Here is a 21,026-nt window from a genome sequence, read left to right on the forward strand (position 1 = left end):
ACCTTAAGATACTAACAATCAACATTCTAAAAAGGCAATATATTCTTAATATATTCTTCTCTTAATTTTAGTCTGACAAATAAATTGTTAAGTATAAATAACCATATAATTGAAAACCAGCTTATTTACTTTAAAAAATTCAGAAAATCATATTTTGGTGGTATTTCAGATAAAAGACAGTGTTGCTATGTTGGAATAATGAAACTGTCCTCTGATATATTTGAATGGTGCTCGATTGAGGAAGGCAGGATTATTAATACCTTCCAATGTTTGTTGACTCATAATTAGGAAGATATATTTTCTTTTTTTAAAAAAAACGTATTTCATTAACATATGTTAGACTTTTTCTTCCTCAGTATTTCCATTATCTTTTAAACAGCAAAGAAAAACAAACACATGTTCACAGTATGATAAAACTACCCTTCAATGGCTAGCTAAACACCATTGCAAGGATCATAAGGCCTCAACAGCAATAGCAGCTGTTATCTGGAAATTTCCCTGCTTATAAAGTTCAGACAAAAACTCTTTTTGTTTATTGATCTGAACATTTTAACAGGAAACAAGGGTTCAGGCATTAAAAAGCAACTTTTTTTCCCCTCTGTGACATAAATTTTGCCATTGTGTTGTGATTGACAGCTGTCCCCACTGTCTGTAAACAATCCACAAACCTCCCAGATTGACCATTCAGATCCTGCACCCGACATCTAAAAGGTTGAGCAGTTTGCGCCCAATAAAATTCTTTTTCATTTCACCCTGGGTTGCCATGTCTCTTCCAAACACAGACAGAAAAGCAGTGCTCTGTGGCCGACAAATTTTAATTTTCAGTCCTCATCCATTCGCACAATGTAGACACAGTCAAACAAACCATCCCCACAGCCTAGCAACCTATGGCTTGAACTGTCTATGTGTATAAGCTGCAGGGATGAAGGCCTGGACCTGTTCACACATGAATAAAGAAGATTAAGATTTCTTTTCAAAGACATGAAACTTTTTGACAGCCAGTGTCAACAGTGCTGTCTGCCTCTCAATGTGAAACAGTCTTCTATCATAGGTTCCCACAGGGAGGTCCTGCTGATTAGCATGCTTAACACTTCCATTCCTTGTCAGTGTTTAATTTAAGAATAAAGGTGAAAGTTTTGCAAACTCTTACTTATCCACAAAGAAAGGATAACTTACTAGAAACACTGAAAGGAAATATCAGCTAATGCAAACACCTACTGGGTGTATTTTTAGAAAAGGATAATGTGAGAGTACTGAAAGGAACAGGAGAATGTTTGATTCTCTGAACTAAAATATGCCAGTAACAATGATGGTAATAAATGCAAATATTTAAGAGTGGACTTCTTCTGTGAAATATGAGCAATTTAATGCTACATATTTTTTTCTTGGATGTGTCTCTTAGATATGGTTAAGACTGTAGTAAAAAATGTGTTCCAGAAGACCTTTAAGATATGTTTTAGATCAGTGGTTCTCAACCTTCCTAATGCCGCGACCCTTTAATACAGTTCCTCATGTTGTGGTGATTCCCAACCCCCCATCCAGCTGGCTGGGGGGATATCAAAAACTTGACCCCCCAAAAAAGGAAAAAAATGGGAAAGTATAGGTAGTCCTCGACTTACAACAATTCACTTAGTGACTGTTTGAAGTTACAACAGCACTGAAAAAGCGAATTATGATCATTTTTCACACTTATGATTGTTGCAGCATCCGCAGGGTCATGTGATTTACATTCGGATGCTTGACAACTGATTCATACTTATGACATTCACAGTGTCCCAGGGTCATGTGATCAATGGCCAGGGGGCATGGCCAGCTGATCACTCGGGTTGCAGAGTGCCTGTGGGGGGGAATCTGTGGGTCTCTGGGATAGCACTGGGGTGGGTGCCTGCCTTCCTTCCCTCCCTTCTCTTCCCTTGTCCATTCCTTCCTTCTTTTCTTCCTTTCCTTCACCTCCCTCTTAGTCTCTTCCTCCTTCCTTCCCTCTCCTATTGTCCCTTCCTTCCTTCTTTTCTTCCTTTCCTTCATCTCCCTTAGTCTCTTCCACCTTCCCTCCCTCTTTCCCATTGTCCCTTCCTTCCTTCTTTCCTTCACCTCCCTTAGTCTCTTCCTCCTTCCCTCCATCTTTCCCATTGTCCCTTCCTTCTTTCCTTCCTTCACCTCCTTCTTAGTCTCTTCCTCCTTCCCTCCCTCTCTCCCATTGTCCCTTACTTCCTTCTTTTCTTCCTTTTCTTCATCTCCCTTAGTCTCTTCCACCTTCCCTCCCTCTTTCCCATTGTCCCTTCCTTCCTTCTTTCCTTTCCTTCACCTCCCTTAGTCTCTTCCTCCTTCCCTCCCTCTTTCCCATTGTCCCTTCCTTCTTTCCTTCCTTCACCTCCTTCTTAGTCTCTTCCTCCTTCCCTCCCTCTTTCCCATTGTCCCTTCCTTCTTGCCTTCCTTTCCTTCACCTCCTTCTTAGTCTCTTCCTCCTTCCCTCCCTCTCTCCCATTGTCCCTTCCTTCTTTCCTTCCTTTCCTTCATCTCCCTTAGTCTCTTCCTCCTTCCCTTCCTCTTTCCCATTGTCCCTTCCTTCTTTCCTTCCTTTCCTTCCCCTCCCTCTTAGTTCCTTCCTTCCTTCATTTCTTTCTTTCTTTCTTCCTTCCTTCCTTCCTTCCTTCCTTCCCTTTGTCCCTTCCTTCCTTCCCTCCCTTCCATTGTTCCTTCTTTCCTTCCTTCCCTCTCTCATTGTCCTTTACTTCCCTCCCTCTTCATCCTTTCCTTCCTCCCCCCCATGCCCAGGAAGGGACAAGGGGAGGGGGACAGACTGCCAGAGGCAGAGGAGACCTCCGCCCAGCTCACTTGCTCAGCTTCGCCAGAAAACAAGCCGCTTGCTAAGTCAGCAGAAGCCCCAGGATCAGCACCAGGCTACAGCTGATTCATGCTTCTGCTAAATTAGCAAGCGGCATGTTTTCTAGCAAAGCTCGAGCAAGTTTGCTGGGCAGGAGCCAAAGAGAGCTGCTACAGCTGACCTGCTTCTTGGCTGCTCTGCAAAAGCGTGGATCAGCGGTAGAGGTTCGTCCCGAGGGGAGGAAGGAAGGACAGAAGGGACAAGGGAAAAGAGGGAGGGAAGGAGGGACAATGAGGGAGGCAAAGGAAAGGAAGGAAGGAAGGAAGGAATGAAGGGACAAGGGGAAAGAGGGAAGAAAGGAGGGACAAAGAGGGAAGTGAAGGAAAGGAAGGAAGGAAGGAAGGGACAATGGGAGAGGGAGGGAAGGAGGAAGAGACCAAGAGGGAGGGAAGGAAAGGAAGTTCCAGCCAGCAGAGGCTTGGCAGCCCGGCTGCCAAGAAACAGAAGAGCGCAAAGCCAAGGAGAAGAAGGTGGCGGTTTCCTCCCAAAGGAGTCTCTTTTTCTCTATCCCTTCCCTGGGTTTGTGGAGAATTTCTCATCACCAACGTTGACAGATGCGCCTTCGAGCCTGCCACGAGCTTTCTCGACCCCTTTGCTTCTCCCCCCCCCCCGCTTTTGTGAGGATTGTGGTGCCTTTGGGAAGCCGATCATGCTTTGAAGCTTAGGCGAGGAGGAGGAGTCCCTTCTTCCTTCCCTCCCTCTCTTCCTATCAAGCCCCGGCGGGCTCGACATGAATAGGCGGAGGAGGAGACGAGGACAGGCGGGGTAGCAAAGGAATACCGGCAGCTGTCGCCAAACCTCCTGGTTCACAAGTGCAAGTTTGGGGGTCGCCAGCTGACAGGCACAGGAGTTGGGTGCTGTGGCGGCCTCCCCTTTGCTGACCTGTGTGCACAAGGAGAAGTCAATCCGGTTGCTGCACAATGAGTCTCTGGGAAGGACGGGGCCTTGCTCTGCGCCTGCGCTCTTCATGCGCTCCCTGCAGGGCACATTTGGTAGAGTTCGTGCAGACTGCCGCCAAGCAGCATATTTTCTACAAACAAGTGATGTGGAGCAGAGGGGGGGAGGGAGAGAAGGCGGTTGACAAACCCTGCCTAAGACCATCGGAAATATGTGTTTTCCGATGGTCTTAGGTGACCCCTGTGAAAGGCTCGTGTGACCCCCAAAAGGGTCGCAACCCAGAGGTTGAGAACCGCTGTTCTAGATATTTAATGCTTTTTAAGGCTGGGAGTTTGGTTTTTTTTAAAAAAAATGTTACTACTTTTAATTGGAGTTTGGGGATTGTGTTGAGGAGTAGGGTTTTTTTTTCTGCCCATCCTTTCAGTAATTGACTACTTTTTAGTAAAGGTGCTTGCCCTGAAAAGATTGATTTAAAAAAAGATAAAAATATGGTTGCTTCTAGGTGACTAGTTGTATTATCTTTAGAAAATTCAGCAGTAACTGAGGAGGTCCAGCAGAACATTAGGACATATTTAATTTTTTAAAAAAGTAGTTTGGGATAAGGCACAAGGTTTGTCTTATAGAATTTAGAAAATGAGGCATGTTAAGAGAAAAAAAACACAGCATTTTATTTCATTGTGAATTGTCTTAATTGGCTTATCTCTGGCAGGTTTATAGGAAAAATGGGAAATAGAAAATCTTCATACAGGTAATCTGTGACTCATGATCATAAGGGACTGGAATTTTTATCAGTAGGCAGTGCAGTTGTTAAATGATGTGACTTTTTTTGCCATGGTTATTAAGCAAATAACCATGACTGTTAAATTACTCACACAATAATTTAGCAAATTCAGATTCCCCTACATACTTTGCTTGTTGGAAGCCATCTGGGAAGGCTGCAAATGTCAATCATGTGAACCTGGGTTGCTCAACTCTTGTAAACATATGCTGGTTGCCCATTTTGGTCTCGTGACTGCAGGGGCCCTGTGACAGTCATAAGGCTCAGTCATAAGTCACTTTTTCAGCACTGTTATAACTTTGAACTGAAATGAATGGTCATAAGTCGAGGACTACCTGTATATAATATTGAAAAAGATACTTATGTTCCCTTGGAGATGATTTCAGCATTTATTTCTATTTTTAGGCAAACTTCAGTAGTGCAGTTATAATTCAGCTTTGACCCCATATATGGATTAAATGTTCTCTTACTAATGCAAAATTTGCTGAGTATTGAAGTGGGGTGAATTATGTAACCAGTTGGATGGATCTGAAAATGTATCAATAACCAAGGTTGCTGTGTTTTATATGGGAAATGGAACAAATAAATTGTACATAAACTAGAGTAGCGGATGAAGTTGTGACCAAAAAAATAAATAAAAAATAATAATAATCCAGGAGTCTGGTAATACCTTTAGTTATAGCAGTCTATCTACTATATTCACCTGATGAAATGTGCTGCAAATCACAAAAGCTTATGCATTTTAATAAATCTTGTTTATGCTTGCCTATGACTATACTAAAGATTTATGGTATTTTTAAAAATATAACAATTATGCTACCAGACTGTTTTTTCCCAGCAAAGCTAACAAGAGTCTCCTACAATGGATCAATGTACATAACTTGTATAATGTTTAATAAAGACAAAGTAACAGGTGGACAAATTTTAAGATACACAATTGCTTTTAGAAAAACAGTGAGTAACATATGGACTTTTATAAGGAATGAGTGTTTATTGAAGGAAATACAAATGCCAGTGTATAAAAGCGTGTTTCTTCCCACTTAGTTATACAGAGCTCATATTTTACACGAACCTGCCTAGATTTTAAGGTGTTTGGAGAGGACTTTCCCTCTATTCAGCCACCACTGGAGTAGTAGAGAATAGGGGCCCCTTAATAGTTGTTCCCAGATATTGAAACATGATGCTGAGGAAAGCCAGAGTAACACCATCTCAATTTTTCTACTGGCAGGAGAAAATAAATTTGTTTATATTCAGACAGATGTTAGCATATACACTTATTTGCGACATAAAAAGAGTTTGATGGGAGGGCTTATTACTTTCTCCTTTATATATTGTTATTTAATTTGAAGAGCTTTAATTTGTCAGTTCTGAGCTTTTTCCTAAAATATTAGCTGCCTCAGTTTTATGTTTTTACAGTTAGCCCCTTTACTTGAAAAAGTGACGTATAAATAAAATAATAAATGATTCAACCAAGGACTTGCTGAAATATTGTGGTTTTCTTAAGAGAAAAATATTTTGCTAAAGAAAAAGGTCAAATGAACCATTCAAAATAATGACTAGTTAAGTACTTCAGCAAAAATATTGAAGCTTTAAAGGCAGAATTTTTGGGAAACCACAAGTTAGCAAAATGCCTCCCAAAAGTAATTGATCAGAATTAAAAGAAAGAACCATACAAGTAATTTAATCCACACTTTATACTCTGTGTTGTTTAAGATTTCTCATTTTTTTAAGTTTATATTTCATAATCAATTCTCAAGAGTTATTTTCAGTTTTAATCTATGGAGTCTTATCTATATTATTATGGGCATAATATAATGTCTTTTGCATATTTACTCAAGACAACTTTCATTTGAAACTATTGGAATTCTGAGTCCAGGTCTGACTCTTCAGCATTTATGAGCTACTAACCATAGAGTATAGATAGATAATTAAGATTTTTCTTTTTGCCCCCTCTTTATCATTTTTCCTGCTCTTATACTGGGATAGTGAGATGCATATGAGTAAAAGCTAGGACTTTGCAGAATTGTTATGGCCAAAAGAAACTGAATTCCATATCACTTAACCCTAAATCTTTTACTCCTACAAAGCAGGGAGTACATACCAAGATACATCACATCAATCTACATAAAATTATTATTAGTAAATAGCCTGTTTCATTCTTGAGCTTTTGTTCACTGATTTGAATCATTATATTCAGTCGGCACTCCAATAACAAGATAATATGTGTGTAAGCTGACATATACACATTTGGCAAGTAGGAGAAATGAGATTGTGTCCATGTAGATAAGATAAGATATAAGCCATAAGGATTTCATATCAGTTGACATTTCCTCAAGAATAGTACCTGGTTTGAAGGGCCGTGTAATGAAAAGGGATATTTGCCAGGAATATGTATTGTTATCTTTAGGTGGCATAATTCACTGAGATAATGTTGTTTAAAAGGTTAATAAGTTTAAAAGGTTAACCAATATTTAACAGTCAAAATGAGTATCTCAACTGCTATGCACTTACGTGGAATTTCCCCCACTAATAGGCAGACATCATGTCACATGTTGCATTTTATCATCTCTGTATGTCTCTGATATATTTTAGCTTTCTGAACAAGAGAACAAATATAATTTTTCAGCAACTTATGGAGAAAAATCTGAGATTTTGGACAGCATAATTATAATGGGATTATACATGCCTTGTATACAGGTACAAAAACCCCATTTTAAAAAAGCCAATCATGTTCCAAATATTCCTCAGAGATGGGCTGTAATTGCTCCTAATTGCTTAATATGGGGAATAAGGGGGACATTTACAGCTGCCTATAACTTCTCCACATAAGAGACTGGAGTCTCTACTGGAGTTTCATTATTATTTGCAATATCCGTGTAGGTTTACAATTTCATTATTATATTCAGACCTTTATTTCCAAACATTTGATAAAATAAAGATGAGTGAGCAACTGTTATGAAAGGACTAGATAGGTATAAAAAACTCCCTCAGCACTTTCCTTGGCATCATTTGGGGGCAGGACAAAAAGTTTTACTAACTCTCCCCCCTCAGATAAGGAAAATGTATTTTAATCTGGAAAAATTAACTTTAGACCAGAATCCTAAAATGGGAATAAAGAAGACTCTTCACTTTATCCCTCCTCAATTTTGAACAAGGCATACTCCAACATTTTAGTTGTGCTAAGTACCTTTGAAAGTATCCCAAATTATTTTTAAATGAATGTAATAAAGTGGCAACAGTAAGTAGACTTTGGCAATTATGATGTAATGTAGTTTTTCTCCAGCTTGGGGATTAGCATTTGCCTTGAGAGACTTTTTTTGTTTCTTTGTTTTAAAAAAATACTGATTGGATTGGCATTTCCATTAGAGAGCTATATAATAAATACTATAGTTTTATATCTAAGATGCATAAAGATAGATAGAAGAATAAATGAGAAAGGAACACTACCAGATGCTTTCTGAAGCTATTAAAGGCACAGGAAATATAAATTAATAGCATTTGGCTTTTGTCTCAACAAAACATTTGGCTAAGGCAGACAATAATGCTCTAAAGGTCTATCATTTTATTGTAACCAGATCTTTAATTAGAGAAGAAAGGCCAATTAATTCTAATACCACCATAATTCTAAATACACGGCAAATGTATTTGTATTTCAGAAGAGCAAAAATATACCGTTGGATTCAAATGGGAATTAGATCATGGGTACAGATCCATGAATATTGGTCGTATTGCAAGCTGGTACTAGAGAATGCAGGAATGGGAGAGTTTAAAAATGCAATAGTAATTTAGTTCAAAAAATCTGTTAAAATGTGGATCCAGTTCTTAAGCTCGGCATTATCTAAATAATAAGACAAAAACTGCCTTGTTAACTTCATATTTTATTTTAGCCAGTTTTAACTTTAAATGTCTTTTTTCCCCTCTGGATAATAGCAGCAGTAAGTGATCTGAAGAACTCAAGCCATTAACAATAACAACAACAACAACAACAACAACAACAACAACAACAACAACAACAATAATAATAATAATAATAATAATAATAATAATAATAATAATAATAATACTATATCTGTAATACCATCAAACATCCACATCTGCCTAACCCAGTTTCTTGGTAAGGATTTGATAGGTAGACAAAATGCCAAACCCAGTCTGAACATCTGGCTGACTGTGCAATGATCATAATAGTAGTAGTAGTAGTAGTAGTAGTAGTAGTACCAATAGTAACAGGCGCCTTGGGTGCATTCCCAAAACAACTGAAGCACCACTTGAACACCATTGTCATTGACAAATTCGCCATTAGTTAATTGCAAAAGGCGGCCTTACTAGGAACCACTTCCATCCTGCGATGTTATCTGTAATAACATCAAACATCTACATCTGCCTATCCCAGGTCCTTGGTAAGGACTCGATAGGTAGACAAAATGCCAAATCCAGTCTGATCATCTGGCTGACTGTGCAATGATCCATAACAACAACAACAACAATAATAATAATAATAATAAAGTTGGGAAGGACCTTGGAGGTCATCTAGTTCAACCCCCTGCTCAAGCAGGAAACCCTATACCATTTCAGACAAATGGCTATCCAGTCTCTTTCAAAAATTGTAAAAGGTGACCTCCAAGTCTTCCTTTTTGTTCCTGAGTTCCATTGAGCATAATTATTGAATATTGATGGAATAGTTTTTCATCATTTAAAAAAGGAAAAGAAATGAAAACCATAGTTTAAGCCCTACAATAAAAATATCAGAGTTTAAAAAAGAATAAAATCTTCCAAGAATCATCCTGAAAACTAAACATGCCACATGTAATCATGCCATTTAAACAACATAAAAAGCTTTCTCCTGTTGTTTCCCTAATAACAATTTCTCAAATTTTCAGTTGTGACATGTGTAGAATCCAATAATATAAAATACATTTTGTATCCCTTAAAGGAGTACACAGAGCATTAAATTAATTCTATGTAGCCATTTTACTGCAATATCTGATTCCAGCCCATGCAGGGGTCCTATATTACTCTCTCTAAGGGTTCCACCTGCAGTCCCCAAGCCCAATGATCAGCATACCCAACCCAGAACTCTATATTGATACAATCATTCACAAATTGAGGCAGAAAACCAGATGTGAGGTCTTAATAAATTGAAAATATGCTAGATGATAAGTCAGGAGCCTTTCCATTTTGTAAGAAAAGTGGAGTCTAATAGGTGGCTCTAATTCCAAAGTTTAAACGTCATCAGTCCATTTTTACCTAAATCATGCAGATCAATGTTTCTCAACTTTGGCAACTTTAAGGTAGGTGAACTTCAATTCCCACAATTCCCAGCCAGTTAGGGATTTGGTCTATGGGTATAGACCAAATAGTGACATGGAGATATCCATGGTGCTGCAACAACCAAAACTTTTGCTTGTGATCACCTTATAATCAAAATAGAAGATCAGACTTGAGTGGAGTTTGGCTTTCTTAAAACAGACAACAGTCCCAGACCAAACAATAAAAGGTTGAACATTATACCAAATATATTATTAAGTTTCTCAAGCAACAGAGATCCTGAATTTACAAAAAAAAGTATAGAACTGCTATTTAGTTCAACCATTAAAATTTGAGCAGTCTTAATTTTTAGTTTAATTATAACTAATAGTATTATAAAAAAGGAAAAGAAAAGAATCTATCACCAATTTAGAACAAAAATGAAAAAAAAACAATAAAATGAAGAGGAGTCATGATAAAATATATGAATTAGAAAAATAATATTCCTTTTAAATTATAAATTAAACATTCCATAAAGATGTATTGGTAAGACTTTTTCTCTATTTTGGTACAAAGCAAGTTTATAGATGGAAATAGAACATGCTACATAAAACCAAGCTTTAAAATCAGGTATAAGAAAATGTTTCATTTGAAGCAAACTTTTTTTGGTTACAGTTCATTCTGAATAAATCCGTATGTTTTATTATATTGTTCAGTATTTCATTAAACTCTTTGAATCCTTTTTCTTTCTAACTTCCTACTGATATTTCTCAGTATTGAATTAAAAGGGAACAAGTTAAAGCAGGCCCAAATATATATATTTTGCATTCTTTCTCACATTCTCATTGAATAATTGGTTCTCTGCCATACATAACCTGAGGACAAGAAAAATATTCACCAAGTCATAGGTAAGTTGGGAGTCCTGTTGTGTTTCAGATGCAATAGTATACTCTCAAAGAATCAGTAAATGAAGGACTAGGTTGCTTTTTGCAATAATAGTGTATAAGACCCAACACTATTTGTCCAAACTGATATGCACCAACACTATATCTGAAGTCCATGAGCATCTACAAAGGGAGGAGGGTGGTCAAAAAGTTAGGATACTAGGCAAAACATAGAATTGAGGATATCCCCTTTTCCATGTGGCTTATACATACAATACATTAAAAAGGGGGAATCATTCAGCTATGATACCTCTTTAATTATTTTTGTCCCTCCCCTTAATAGAAACCTCTGATAGACTTTGTATCACTTCATACACAGAATGTTTTTCTCCTGATCTATCCATTCCTTGCTTGAATATAGATTCCTTTGTATGACATTTTTTTTGCTTGCTGGAGCTTCGGAATTTTTCATACCTTTAGTTCCAAGTTGTTTCTTTGCAATAGGAACAGGGGAAAAATATAAAATGGCTAAATATGTGTTCATCTCTTTGCAACTGCATAACAAGATCTGCTAATGTTTAATTCAGGGCTTTTTTTGTCACAGAACACCCAGAACAGAGTTCTGGCACCTTTTTTGGATGGAACCTTGTAGGGTAGGCAAGGCGGGTGTATGACGTGTGTGAGTTCCAGCACCTTTTTTTTTTTTTTTTTACAAAAAAAAGCTAGTCAAATGATTACAATTCACGAAAATTAAGCAACATTAAAATGATTATAACATGTTAGGGCATTTGGAAATTGGCTGATTCTCACAGAATCTTACAAAGCAGATTCTTGTTATATCTTAAATACTGTAATCAGTTTAAATAAAATTAAATCCTAAAAATGATTTCCAGTGAGTTGAACCATTCATTGTTCTTCTGTAACAACCTCTGGATTGCACTGAAAATTCAATCATGCAATGGCATAAATGGCATTCATCTTGATTATTATTGAAGTACAAACTTTTTTCGAGAGAATCTACTATTTTACTATACTTCAAACCCTTTCACACACTTTCTCTATTGAAAGTGAAGCATCAAAGAATTCACATATGTTTAACAGACGTTGAAGTTTCTTAGCATAGTCCTTTCTGTTTAACATCATACCAAGATCTTGAGGAAGGAGAGTCACAATTATGTTTCTGAGTATGCCAGTAATGATAAACACTGGCTGAGTTTGTGAAAAGTGAGAAGTCTCAAACCAAAACTGACCCAAATTGTCTTATCTACTTCAGCAAAGAAGTGTCAGTCATTCTGTGACCCAGAATATGGTAAATCAAACATGTCACATTTATTTTAAATAAGACTATGTGAAGCCATGATGAGACAATAAAGCTTTAATGATGAACCAAGTAAAGCATCTGTTCAAAGGTGCTTCATAGAGCAATATGGCTACTGGTTTTGAAAGAATGAAGCAAAACTTCTTTATTACTTTGTTTAATGATGATCCTATTTAGAAGCTGCTATCTTCCAACTGCTGCTATCCCAGAGGAAATTGTTAGAGGAATTCATAAGTATCTTACTGAGTTAAATCATGACACTGCAGTACCCTGAAGCATCACATTGAGCAAATGGCAGTTACTTCATTCTTATGTAATATTTTGTAAAAGTACGTTGGATTTGATATATATAATTTCTTGCTTGTGAAGCCATTCAGTGACTAGTAGATATGAAGAGTTTGAGTAACCGTGATAGTTATATTTCAGAAAAACATTGTCTATAATTGAAAATATTATGTTGACCCTTATTTTTACATAGTATTCTTTAACTTGGTAACGTCTGGGTATATACATAAATTGATTATGCTGGATGGGAATTCTCAACAAATTTAGAGTGCATCAGGTCCAAGAAAACTACTTTAAAATATAATTGGGGATGGACCACTTGTGTCCAAGGAATTCTATAGAACAATTTATATTCTCAAATCTATATTGTTTTAAAAAGAGCTCCAAATCCTGTTTTCCATGGACAATGTAGTTATACTTGAGATCTTTAATCATATTATTCATAGTGATGTAATGGAAGCCATAAATTGCCAGTTATAAAGTATGTACAGACAAGTAGGCATTTATGACATCATGATAATAAATTAACAGCACCAAATCAACCAGTTGGCTAAAAAAGGAATGGAAGACAGAACTTCTGTTTTTGTAGCTTCTAGATTCATGTGCAGTCATTTTTATTTATGAACATTAAACTTCATTACATGTCTAGCCATATTTCTTGGCAATAAGTTCAGTTATTTTACTCAAATTAATTTTAACATTTCCAAGAAAAAAATACAGTAATTGAGTACTAAATTTTAAGTTTAGTTATGGAAAAATATTTTAGCAGGTTAAGAGTAATAGTATCATTTTCATACTTTGTATGATTATGCCAGTTGAGAGTTTACATTTTTGAAAGAAATTTAAAACATTTATTGAACATGAAATATTTTGTTCAGTATTAAAAATGAGTTATTAACAGAGTTTGTTCACAAACCTGTTTTAAAGCAGCATGGGATATTTTTTTTTCTAAAATATCTATGGAAATTCTCAATCATCCAGGTCATAGTTGTCCCAAAGATGCATTTCAAAAGGCAACTAGACTTTCTTGATTTTTTTTCTTGAAAATGTTTCACTACTCATCCAAGAAGAACTGAAGAAGCTTCTTGGATGAGAAATGAAATATTTCAAGGAAAAAAGCCAAGAAAGTCCAGTTGTCTTTTGAAATGCATCTTTGGGACAACCATGACCTGGATTATTGAGAATTTCAATAGATATTTTTGTAAGGTAATTATTTGTTTACCTTAATATTAAACTTCCAGATAAGCAATTAATAAATCTCTGGCTTTATTTGTAAAATAAGAGAGATAAAAGGTACAATTCAGATATAAGTCCATGGGTAAACTGCTATAAAGACCAGAAGTATTCCACTAGTTATTTAATTACCTCAAGAAAATATGGTATATGTTTCCAAAATTAGACCAAAACATATATTTCATCCCCTACTCCTCCATCTCCTTTTAGCAATGCATATGAAACAGGCCAATGGGTTAATATATTGACCAGTTCCACAGCAGTTAATCACTATTTCTACTGGTAAAAAAGATTTCTTGATTTGTTTGCTGGGTTATTAGAAAGATGTCACAACTTAAGTAAAAGTCTTCTTCCTTATCCATTTAACAACTCAAGAGATTATTCCCCAAACTCCCTTTTTTCTGATATATTGCTTCATTACACTGTGCTCTGAAGACAGTACAATTTATAAATCTCTGTAGTGTAATTCTAACTAATGGTCAGTTTGTCACAGTTATCTTGGCCAAGATTTTAGAGGAATTAATTAACCCTGATCATTGTGAAAACAATACATTAATTTTCAAGATAAGAATGTCAAAAACAATTCTTGTCAGATTAACCTGGTTTCAAGGGTATAACTTAATGATTGTTGAACTTTAAATGGGAAGACCCCGGTTGAAATTCCCATTTGATTATGGAATATACTGGATAATTTTGACCAAATTATTCTTTACCAACACAGTTTCCTTCAGAAGTTTTTCTTTTGGAATTAATGAACAGTTTGAAAAAAATCATGGGACTCTTTTGTACCGGATAACTGCAGTGAGATTATTGTATGCACAAAGATGGAAATATTCAGCACTATCCACAATGGAAAAATGATTGGTGAAGATGGAATTTGCTGAGATTGATTTCCTTGATCAGAGATAGGGTAATATCTAAGTATATTGTTGACTGAAAGCCCCTTATTGACTTTTTGCGTGCAACAGAAAAAATGAACTTGTGATTTATGATTTTGATTATTAGGCAGGATACATTATAAAAAAGAAGAATTATGTTGCAACCATAGGGCAAGAGACAAATTTATAAGTGTACATATAACTGCTGGTAAAGAAGATTGGAAACTACTTCTTTGTATCTTTTTTCTTTCTTTACTTTCTTTTTACTTTTTTTTTTCTTCTCCTGCACTTTTAGCTTTCTCTTTGATTTCTTCCTTTTTCTTTTCTTTTTCTTACTTTATATTAATTTGTATTATTTTATCTTATTTTTAAAAAAATCTTTAATAAAAATAATATATATTAGACAACTAATATATATGATTTTTTTATTAAAGGCTTTTTTTAAAAAAACAGACAACTGTTGTTCTACAGTGTGATGTAAACAAAAATTGCATTTGCCTTATATCTACATAGAAAGCAAATGCAATTTTTGTTTACATCATAGAATAACACTTGTCTAACCACAAGGAGTAATAAAAATTCTCTCTTTACAACCCTGTAGTCCTTTAATTCTAAGAAATATTTCCACTTTATTCTGTGCTGGTAAGACTCTGCACAAATATTGCGTCAAGTTCTGCAATTCTGAAAAAAATTCAAAGATGGTGAAAAGGTACAGAAATGACAGTTGCATCAAGGTAATTCAAGCTTATTTAGACCAAAATAATTATATTGAAATAAACAGAATTACTGTAACCCTGAGATTAAATCACAAAGAAAGTAATTAATAGCAATTTTATAGTACCTGAAAGGATATCATGCAGAAGAATGACAAGACCTATTTTCTGTCATTCTGTCATTCCACAATGCAAGAGATAAAATCCATGAGGGGTCTGCTGTGGTCTCTCAGCTTGGTTATTTTCTTGCAGACATTTTATCACCTCTGTTACCAAAATTACTCCAAAACCATCCCTCCAATACTGACAGGGCAAGTCAATAGAATATAAACTGAGAGTAAACACTGATGATATTCCTAGTTTGGATAATAAACATCTGCAAGAAAACAACCAAGCTCAGAGAGAACCAAGGATCCCTCATTTCAATCCTGAGCTATAAATACTCTCCTTTATTAATAAAGTCTATGTTACAAGAAGGACATTCATACTAAGCATACTAAGCAAAATTCAACATCTTGATCATGGAATCAATTTCTCCACATATCTGTTGAATCCCTATTTTATTTTCTGAACTTTTTTTCAGGGTACAACTCCTTCAGAAATGGAGCATTGGCAGCAAGCAAGAAGTCCTTCAAGGTTGCAATCAACTGGCTAATAAATTCCCCAAAATGCTAATTTAGCCACCATGTTGCTTGATTATAAAGTTCAAATAGACTAAGAACAATCTAAGTCACTTCAATTAAACTATGTTATACTGTATTTTGTGACCTAAGAACACCTTTGTGGCAGCACTGCTCTATGGAATAGAATCCCCCAGTGATCAATATGGCTTCTTCGTACTTTTCCTGTTGGCTTGACACTGAAATGCTGGCCCTTTTCCTAAGGCTTGAATAGGGTGGTTGCTGACACATTGTTTGTTATATATGTCTTCTAGACCAAGATAATCTGCATTCTTCATTTTACTGTTTCTTTTTCTTTTTAAATGTCAGTTAGGTAGCCTCTGAAGTGTCCAGATAAATAAGATTTTAAACACCCATTCACTTTGCTGCTGCTTCCATCCCACCCACCCCTCTTCTTCTCCTCTCTCCCACTCTCTTTGGGGAGATGTTTGTTGGTTGTATTTACTTAGGTTAAATCACATTGGTATCAATAGCAGTTACCTGTGAACAGGCACATATACAAACCTATTCAATAGGCATTGATCACTTTAAAAAAAAGTATTTTAGAATTGTATTGTTTTACTCAAACTAATTGAAATAAATATTTCCATAATTGTCCTTAAGAAAATTTGTTTTTTTTTCTTAACAAATTACTGCATAGCAGAATTAAATATTCCTATCACATATGTTTTTCAAGGGTTTTGTTCATATTTAAGAAATAACAATGGAAAATATTTAGAATTCTAAACAGTTGAATTTTTAAACATTCTTTTTTTTCACCCAGCTCCTGTGCAGCCCATAAAAATTGATTCCCAAACCAACCAGGACTAACATGTTGCTTAAAGATGCCGAGTGGCAACAAGTTTCTTTAATATTACAGTTTAATTACTTAGCATTCCTGCCAAGTTCTCCCCCCTCCTTTCTGTCAATTTACACACAATAAAGTGAGGATATATATACGAGAGAGAGAGAGAGAGAGAGAGAGAGAGAGAGAGAGAGAGAGAGAGAGAGAGAGAGAGAGAGAGAGAGAGAGAGAGAGAGAGAGAGGATGGTTTGTGAAATGCAGCTACTGTCTGTTCTATATATATATTTAGTAAACTTGTGCCAAAAAGAAATTCATACAGAGCCTGAAAGTCTGTATGAAATCATTTATTACTCCTGGTAAAATGTGTTCTGGAGAAAAATTAACTTCTGAACTTTCACTAATCTGTAATGTGGCTCTCTACAAGTACAAGTTTATTGTTCATGGGCCAGCACTAAAAATGTGATTAATACTAATTCATAAAATATGCTTTGATCATAATTATTACATCTTTGAATGTACCATAATTATTTCTTTAGGGAAATAAGCAAGAGGGGCTGGCTGTTAGCGGATTTGGAGATGCAGACGATTTCATAGTTAGAATGGCATGACTTTGCATGTGTGAACACTAGTAATAGTAGTAAAGTTGGAAGGGACCTTGGAGGTCATCTAGTCCAACTCCCTGCTCGGGCAGGAAACCCTACACCATTTCGGACAAATGGCTGTCCAGTCTCTTCTTAAAAACTTCCAGTATTGGAGCATTTACTGCTTCTGGAGGCAAGCTGTTCCACTGATTAATTGTTCTCACTGTCAGGAAGTTTCTCCTTAGTTCTAGGTTGCTTCTCTCCTTGATGAGTTTCCACCCGTTGCTTCTTGTCCTGCCTTCAGGTGCTTTGGAAAATAGCTTAATTCCCTCTTCTTTATGGCAGCCCCTGAGATATTGGAATACTGCTATCATGTCCCCCCTTGTCCTTCTCTTCGTTAAACTAGACATACCCAATTCTCGCAACCGTTCCTTATATGTTTTAGCCTCCAGTCCCCTAATCATCTTTGTTGCTCTTCTCTGTACTCTTTCTAGAGTCTCAACATCTTTTTTACATCGTGGTGACCAAAACTGGATGCAGTATTCCAAGTGTGGCCTTACCAAGGCATTGAAGAGTGGTATTAATACTTCACGTGATCTTGATTCTATCCCTCTGTTAATGCAGCCTAGCACTGTGTTGGCCTTTTTGGCAGCTGCAGCACACTGCTGGCTCATATTTAGTGATTGTCTACTAGGACTCCGAGGTCCCTCTCACAGTTACTACTATTGAGCATGGTGCCACCTATGCTGTACTTGTGCATTTGGTTTTTCTTGCCTAAATGTAGAACCTTGCTTTTTTCACCATTGAATTTCATTTTGTTAGTTAGTGCCCAGTGTTCAAGTCTGTCCAGATCCTTCTGTATCTGAAGCCTGTCTTCTGGAGTGTTGGCTATTCCTGCCAGCTTGGTGTCATCTGCAAATTTGATGAGTTCCCCATCTATCCCTTCATCCAAATCGTTGATGAAGATGTTGAAGAGTACTGGGCCCAGAACACTAAAGGCCATCAATCTTCAATCGTTCAAATCAAGCATTCCAGTTCTACACCACTGATGAAATTCAGAGCACCAAAGGGTTACAGCTCAAAAGCCTGGTTTCAATCCACCATTGTTAAGGAGGAAAAAAGGGATAAAAACTAAAGCTGATGAGATCAGCCTTTTAAATGCTTTTATGTACAGTATAACATAAAATATTCTAACTATTGTGGTTTTAAAAGTATAACTTCAATGTGTCTGCCTCTGCTTTGAAAGTAACATAGGAGTTTATTGCAACTCTGGCGGGTAAAGACAAAATGCTAACACAGCAGCAAAAGATGGAAAATAAAAACACACTTTCCATCTTGCTTCCTTAAAAATAGTTCCATTAATTTTAGTAATGCTTTATTCTAGCATATAAAGGGATATATATAAAGGGATGAGCTCAATCCTGCAGTAGAGATTAGTGGTTAGTGAACTGGAAGATAAGACTTTATGGAAAGTTTGCTGTAGTAGCAGGTTCCTGGACTCTCTTCCAACATACAAACACTTCAGAAATCCTGGCAAAGATTCTTACAGCATAGTTAGGGAGCAAGGAACTATGCCGGCACAGTGACTAAAACAAGATGTATTGATGGGAAATTAAGAGGGAAAACATGCTTTATCTACATCAGGGCTGTTCACTGGAGTGGGAGGGTTCAAAAAGTCAAGATGGAGGCATCATTCATGTAAACTGAAGCTTTGCTCCTTTAATATCTTTATGCATGTGACACATGTAAAAAATAGGATATAGGATCAATCACATGGCCTTAGCTGCCATCTTTACTTTTTTTCCCCCTGCCTATGGATACCTCTGGCCACATTCTGTTTAATTAAAAGGCAGACCCATCCCAAGCCACAACTTTATATTAACTTCAGATTCAGTAAAAAAAAACATTTCCCTTTCATTGAAGTCAAGGGAATAGGTTATGGATTCAATCTCCCCATGTGAATATGTACACATAAAACTAGTAAGAGCCACTTTAGATAGTGAGATGGGCAGCATAAATAGAGAAATGAATGAATAAAACTCTCAGGTTGTAAGGGGAAAGTACATTTTTCCTTACAAAGAATGCACTTTGCAGAAAATTGTTCAGAACATAATATGACAACCAGATTGTGATGGCTTGCCCTGACGCCAGTTTGGACGATGAGGAGGGAGGTGAGGAGGAGGAGCATCAGGAAGTTGCTGAGGTCTCCGAGCCAGGAGTAGATAGGCCAGGCACAGTGGACAGGTCGCTAGAGGATTAAGAAGGAAAAGGAGAGGAGCAGCTGCACTGGAGAGCTCAGAGGTCCCACTGAAAGCATAGGGTGAAGATGGTATGTAGCTGTAGCTGGCAATGGGAATGAGGAGGAATCGTCTCCTCCACCTGACCTGTGGATGTGCAGGGTTGAGAGGAGACAGACACAACGGAGGCCAGCAAGGCTACTGATGAGGTGGAAGCTTTGCTCCTCCTGATGAGCTGCACCAGCTAAGTGCCTATTAAATTGGATGAGTGGAGTTTGGGATTGTTGGAAACAACCTCTCATTCTCTTGCCATATGCCTGCTCCTGCCTTGTGCTCTTTGTTTTCTTGACTTTGGATTGTGCTACAATTAACCATGTGTTTGGACCTTGAATTTGTTCATTGGATTTTGGACTTTTGCTTTGGACTTCAGACTGGACTTGAACTGTGGACACTTTGTACTTTGCATTTGCCTTTGCCCTTGGGCTTGGTAGCCTTGTACCTTGATGGAGCAATGTTGGACTTCCTAGGACTTTGCAAAAGGGTATGAGTAGGTACTTGGGGATTCACATTAGGGACTTGGATTTTCAATAAAGCCCTTAAAACCATTGTGCATATTGTGCACGTGGACTGAAACAGGACACAGAGCAACAACTGTTAGTCTAAAACCTCACAAGGATCGTGGACTCCAATTATGAAAACAGAACTTCATTTATTACAGCAACCCTGGGAGTCAAGACTGCATATGTTATGTATCTAAAGAAGGGATCTGATGATGCTATGTTTTTTCCCAATTTGTGAACATCATATTCTAAGACAGTGGTTCTCAACCTGTGGGTCGGGACCCCATTTGGGGTCGAACAACCATTTCACGGGGGTCACCAAACAACGCAATCCGCCATTTTTTTCCCCTTTTCCTTAGCTGTGCTACTCCCTTTTATTCTATTGGTTTTTGAAAGCCAATAGAATAGACTCTCTTGAATAGAGTCTTATTGGCTTTCAAAAGCCAATAGGAATTGTCCAGGCTGTCTGCCCTGCTGAGCCCGCCAAAAGTCCCATTCTGCAAACAATGCTGCACCAGTTGAGTAGTCCTCGACTTACGACCGGTTGGGGGTCGCAGCATTAAAAAGGTTGAGAACCACTGTTCTAAGAGCTCCTATCCATTTTAGATTAATAAGCCAGTTTTTAGGAAAATAAAACATAAAGTTGCTATAAAAATACAAGTAATAAGAAATGTTTCATTTCTTCTATTCTTTTTGTAGATAAACAGTGTTATTCTTTAGCTAAGCCAGTGGTTCTCAACCTTTTTAATGCTGCGACCCCCAACCAGTCGTAAGTCGAGGACTACTCAACTGGTGCAGCATTGTTTGCAGAATGGGACTTTTGGCGGGCTCAGCAGGGCAGACAGCCTGGACAATTCCTATTGGCTTTTGAAAGCCAATAAGACTCTATTCAAGAGAGTCTATTCTATTGGCTTTCAAAAGCCAATAGAATAAAAGGGAGTAGCACAGCTAAGGAAAAGGGGGAAAAAAAGGCGGACTGCGTTGTTTGGTGACCCCTGTGAAATGGTCGTTCGACCCCAAATGGGGTCCCGACCCACAGGTTGAGAACCACTGAGCTAAGCAATGTT

Source organism: Crotalus tigris, unplaced genomic scaffold, assembly GCF_016545835.1.
Source record: "Crotalus tigris isolate CLP2741 ecotype Arizona unplaced genomic scaffold, ASM1654583v1 scf7180000017546.9332058, whole genome shotgun sequence".
Taxonomy (NCBI): Eukaryota; Metazoa; Chordata; class Lepidosauria; order Squamata; family Viperidae; genus Crotalus; species Crotalus tigris.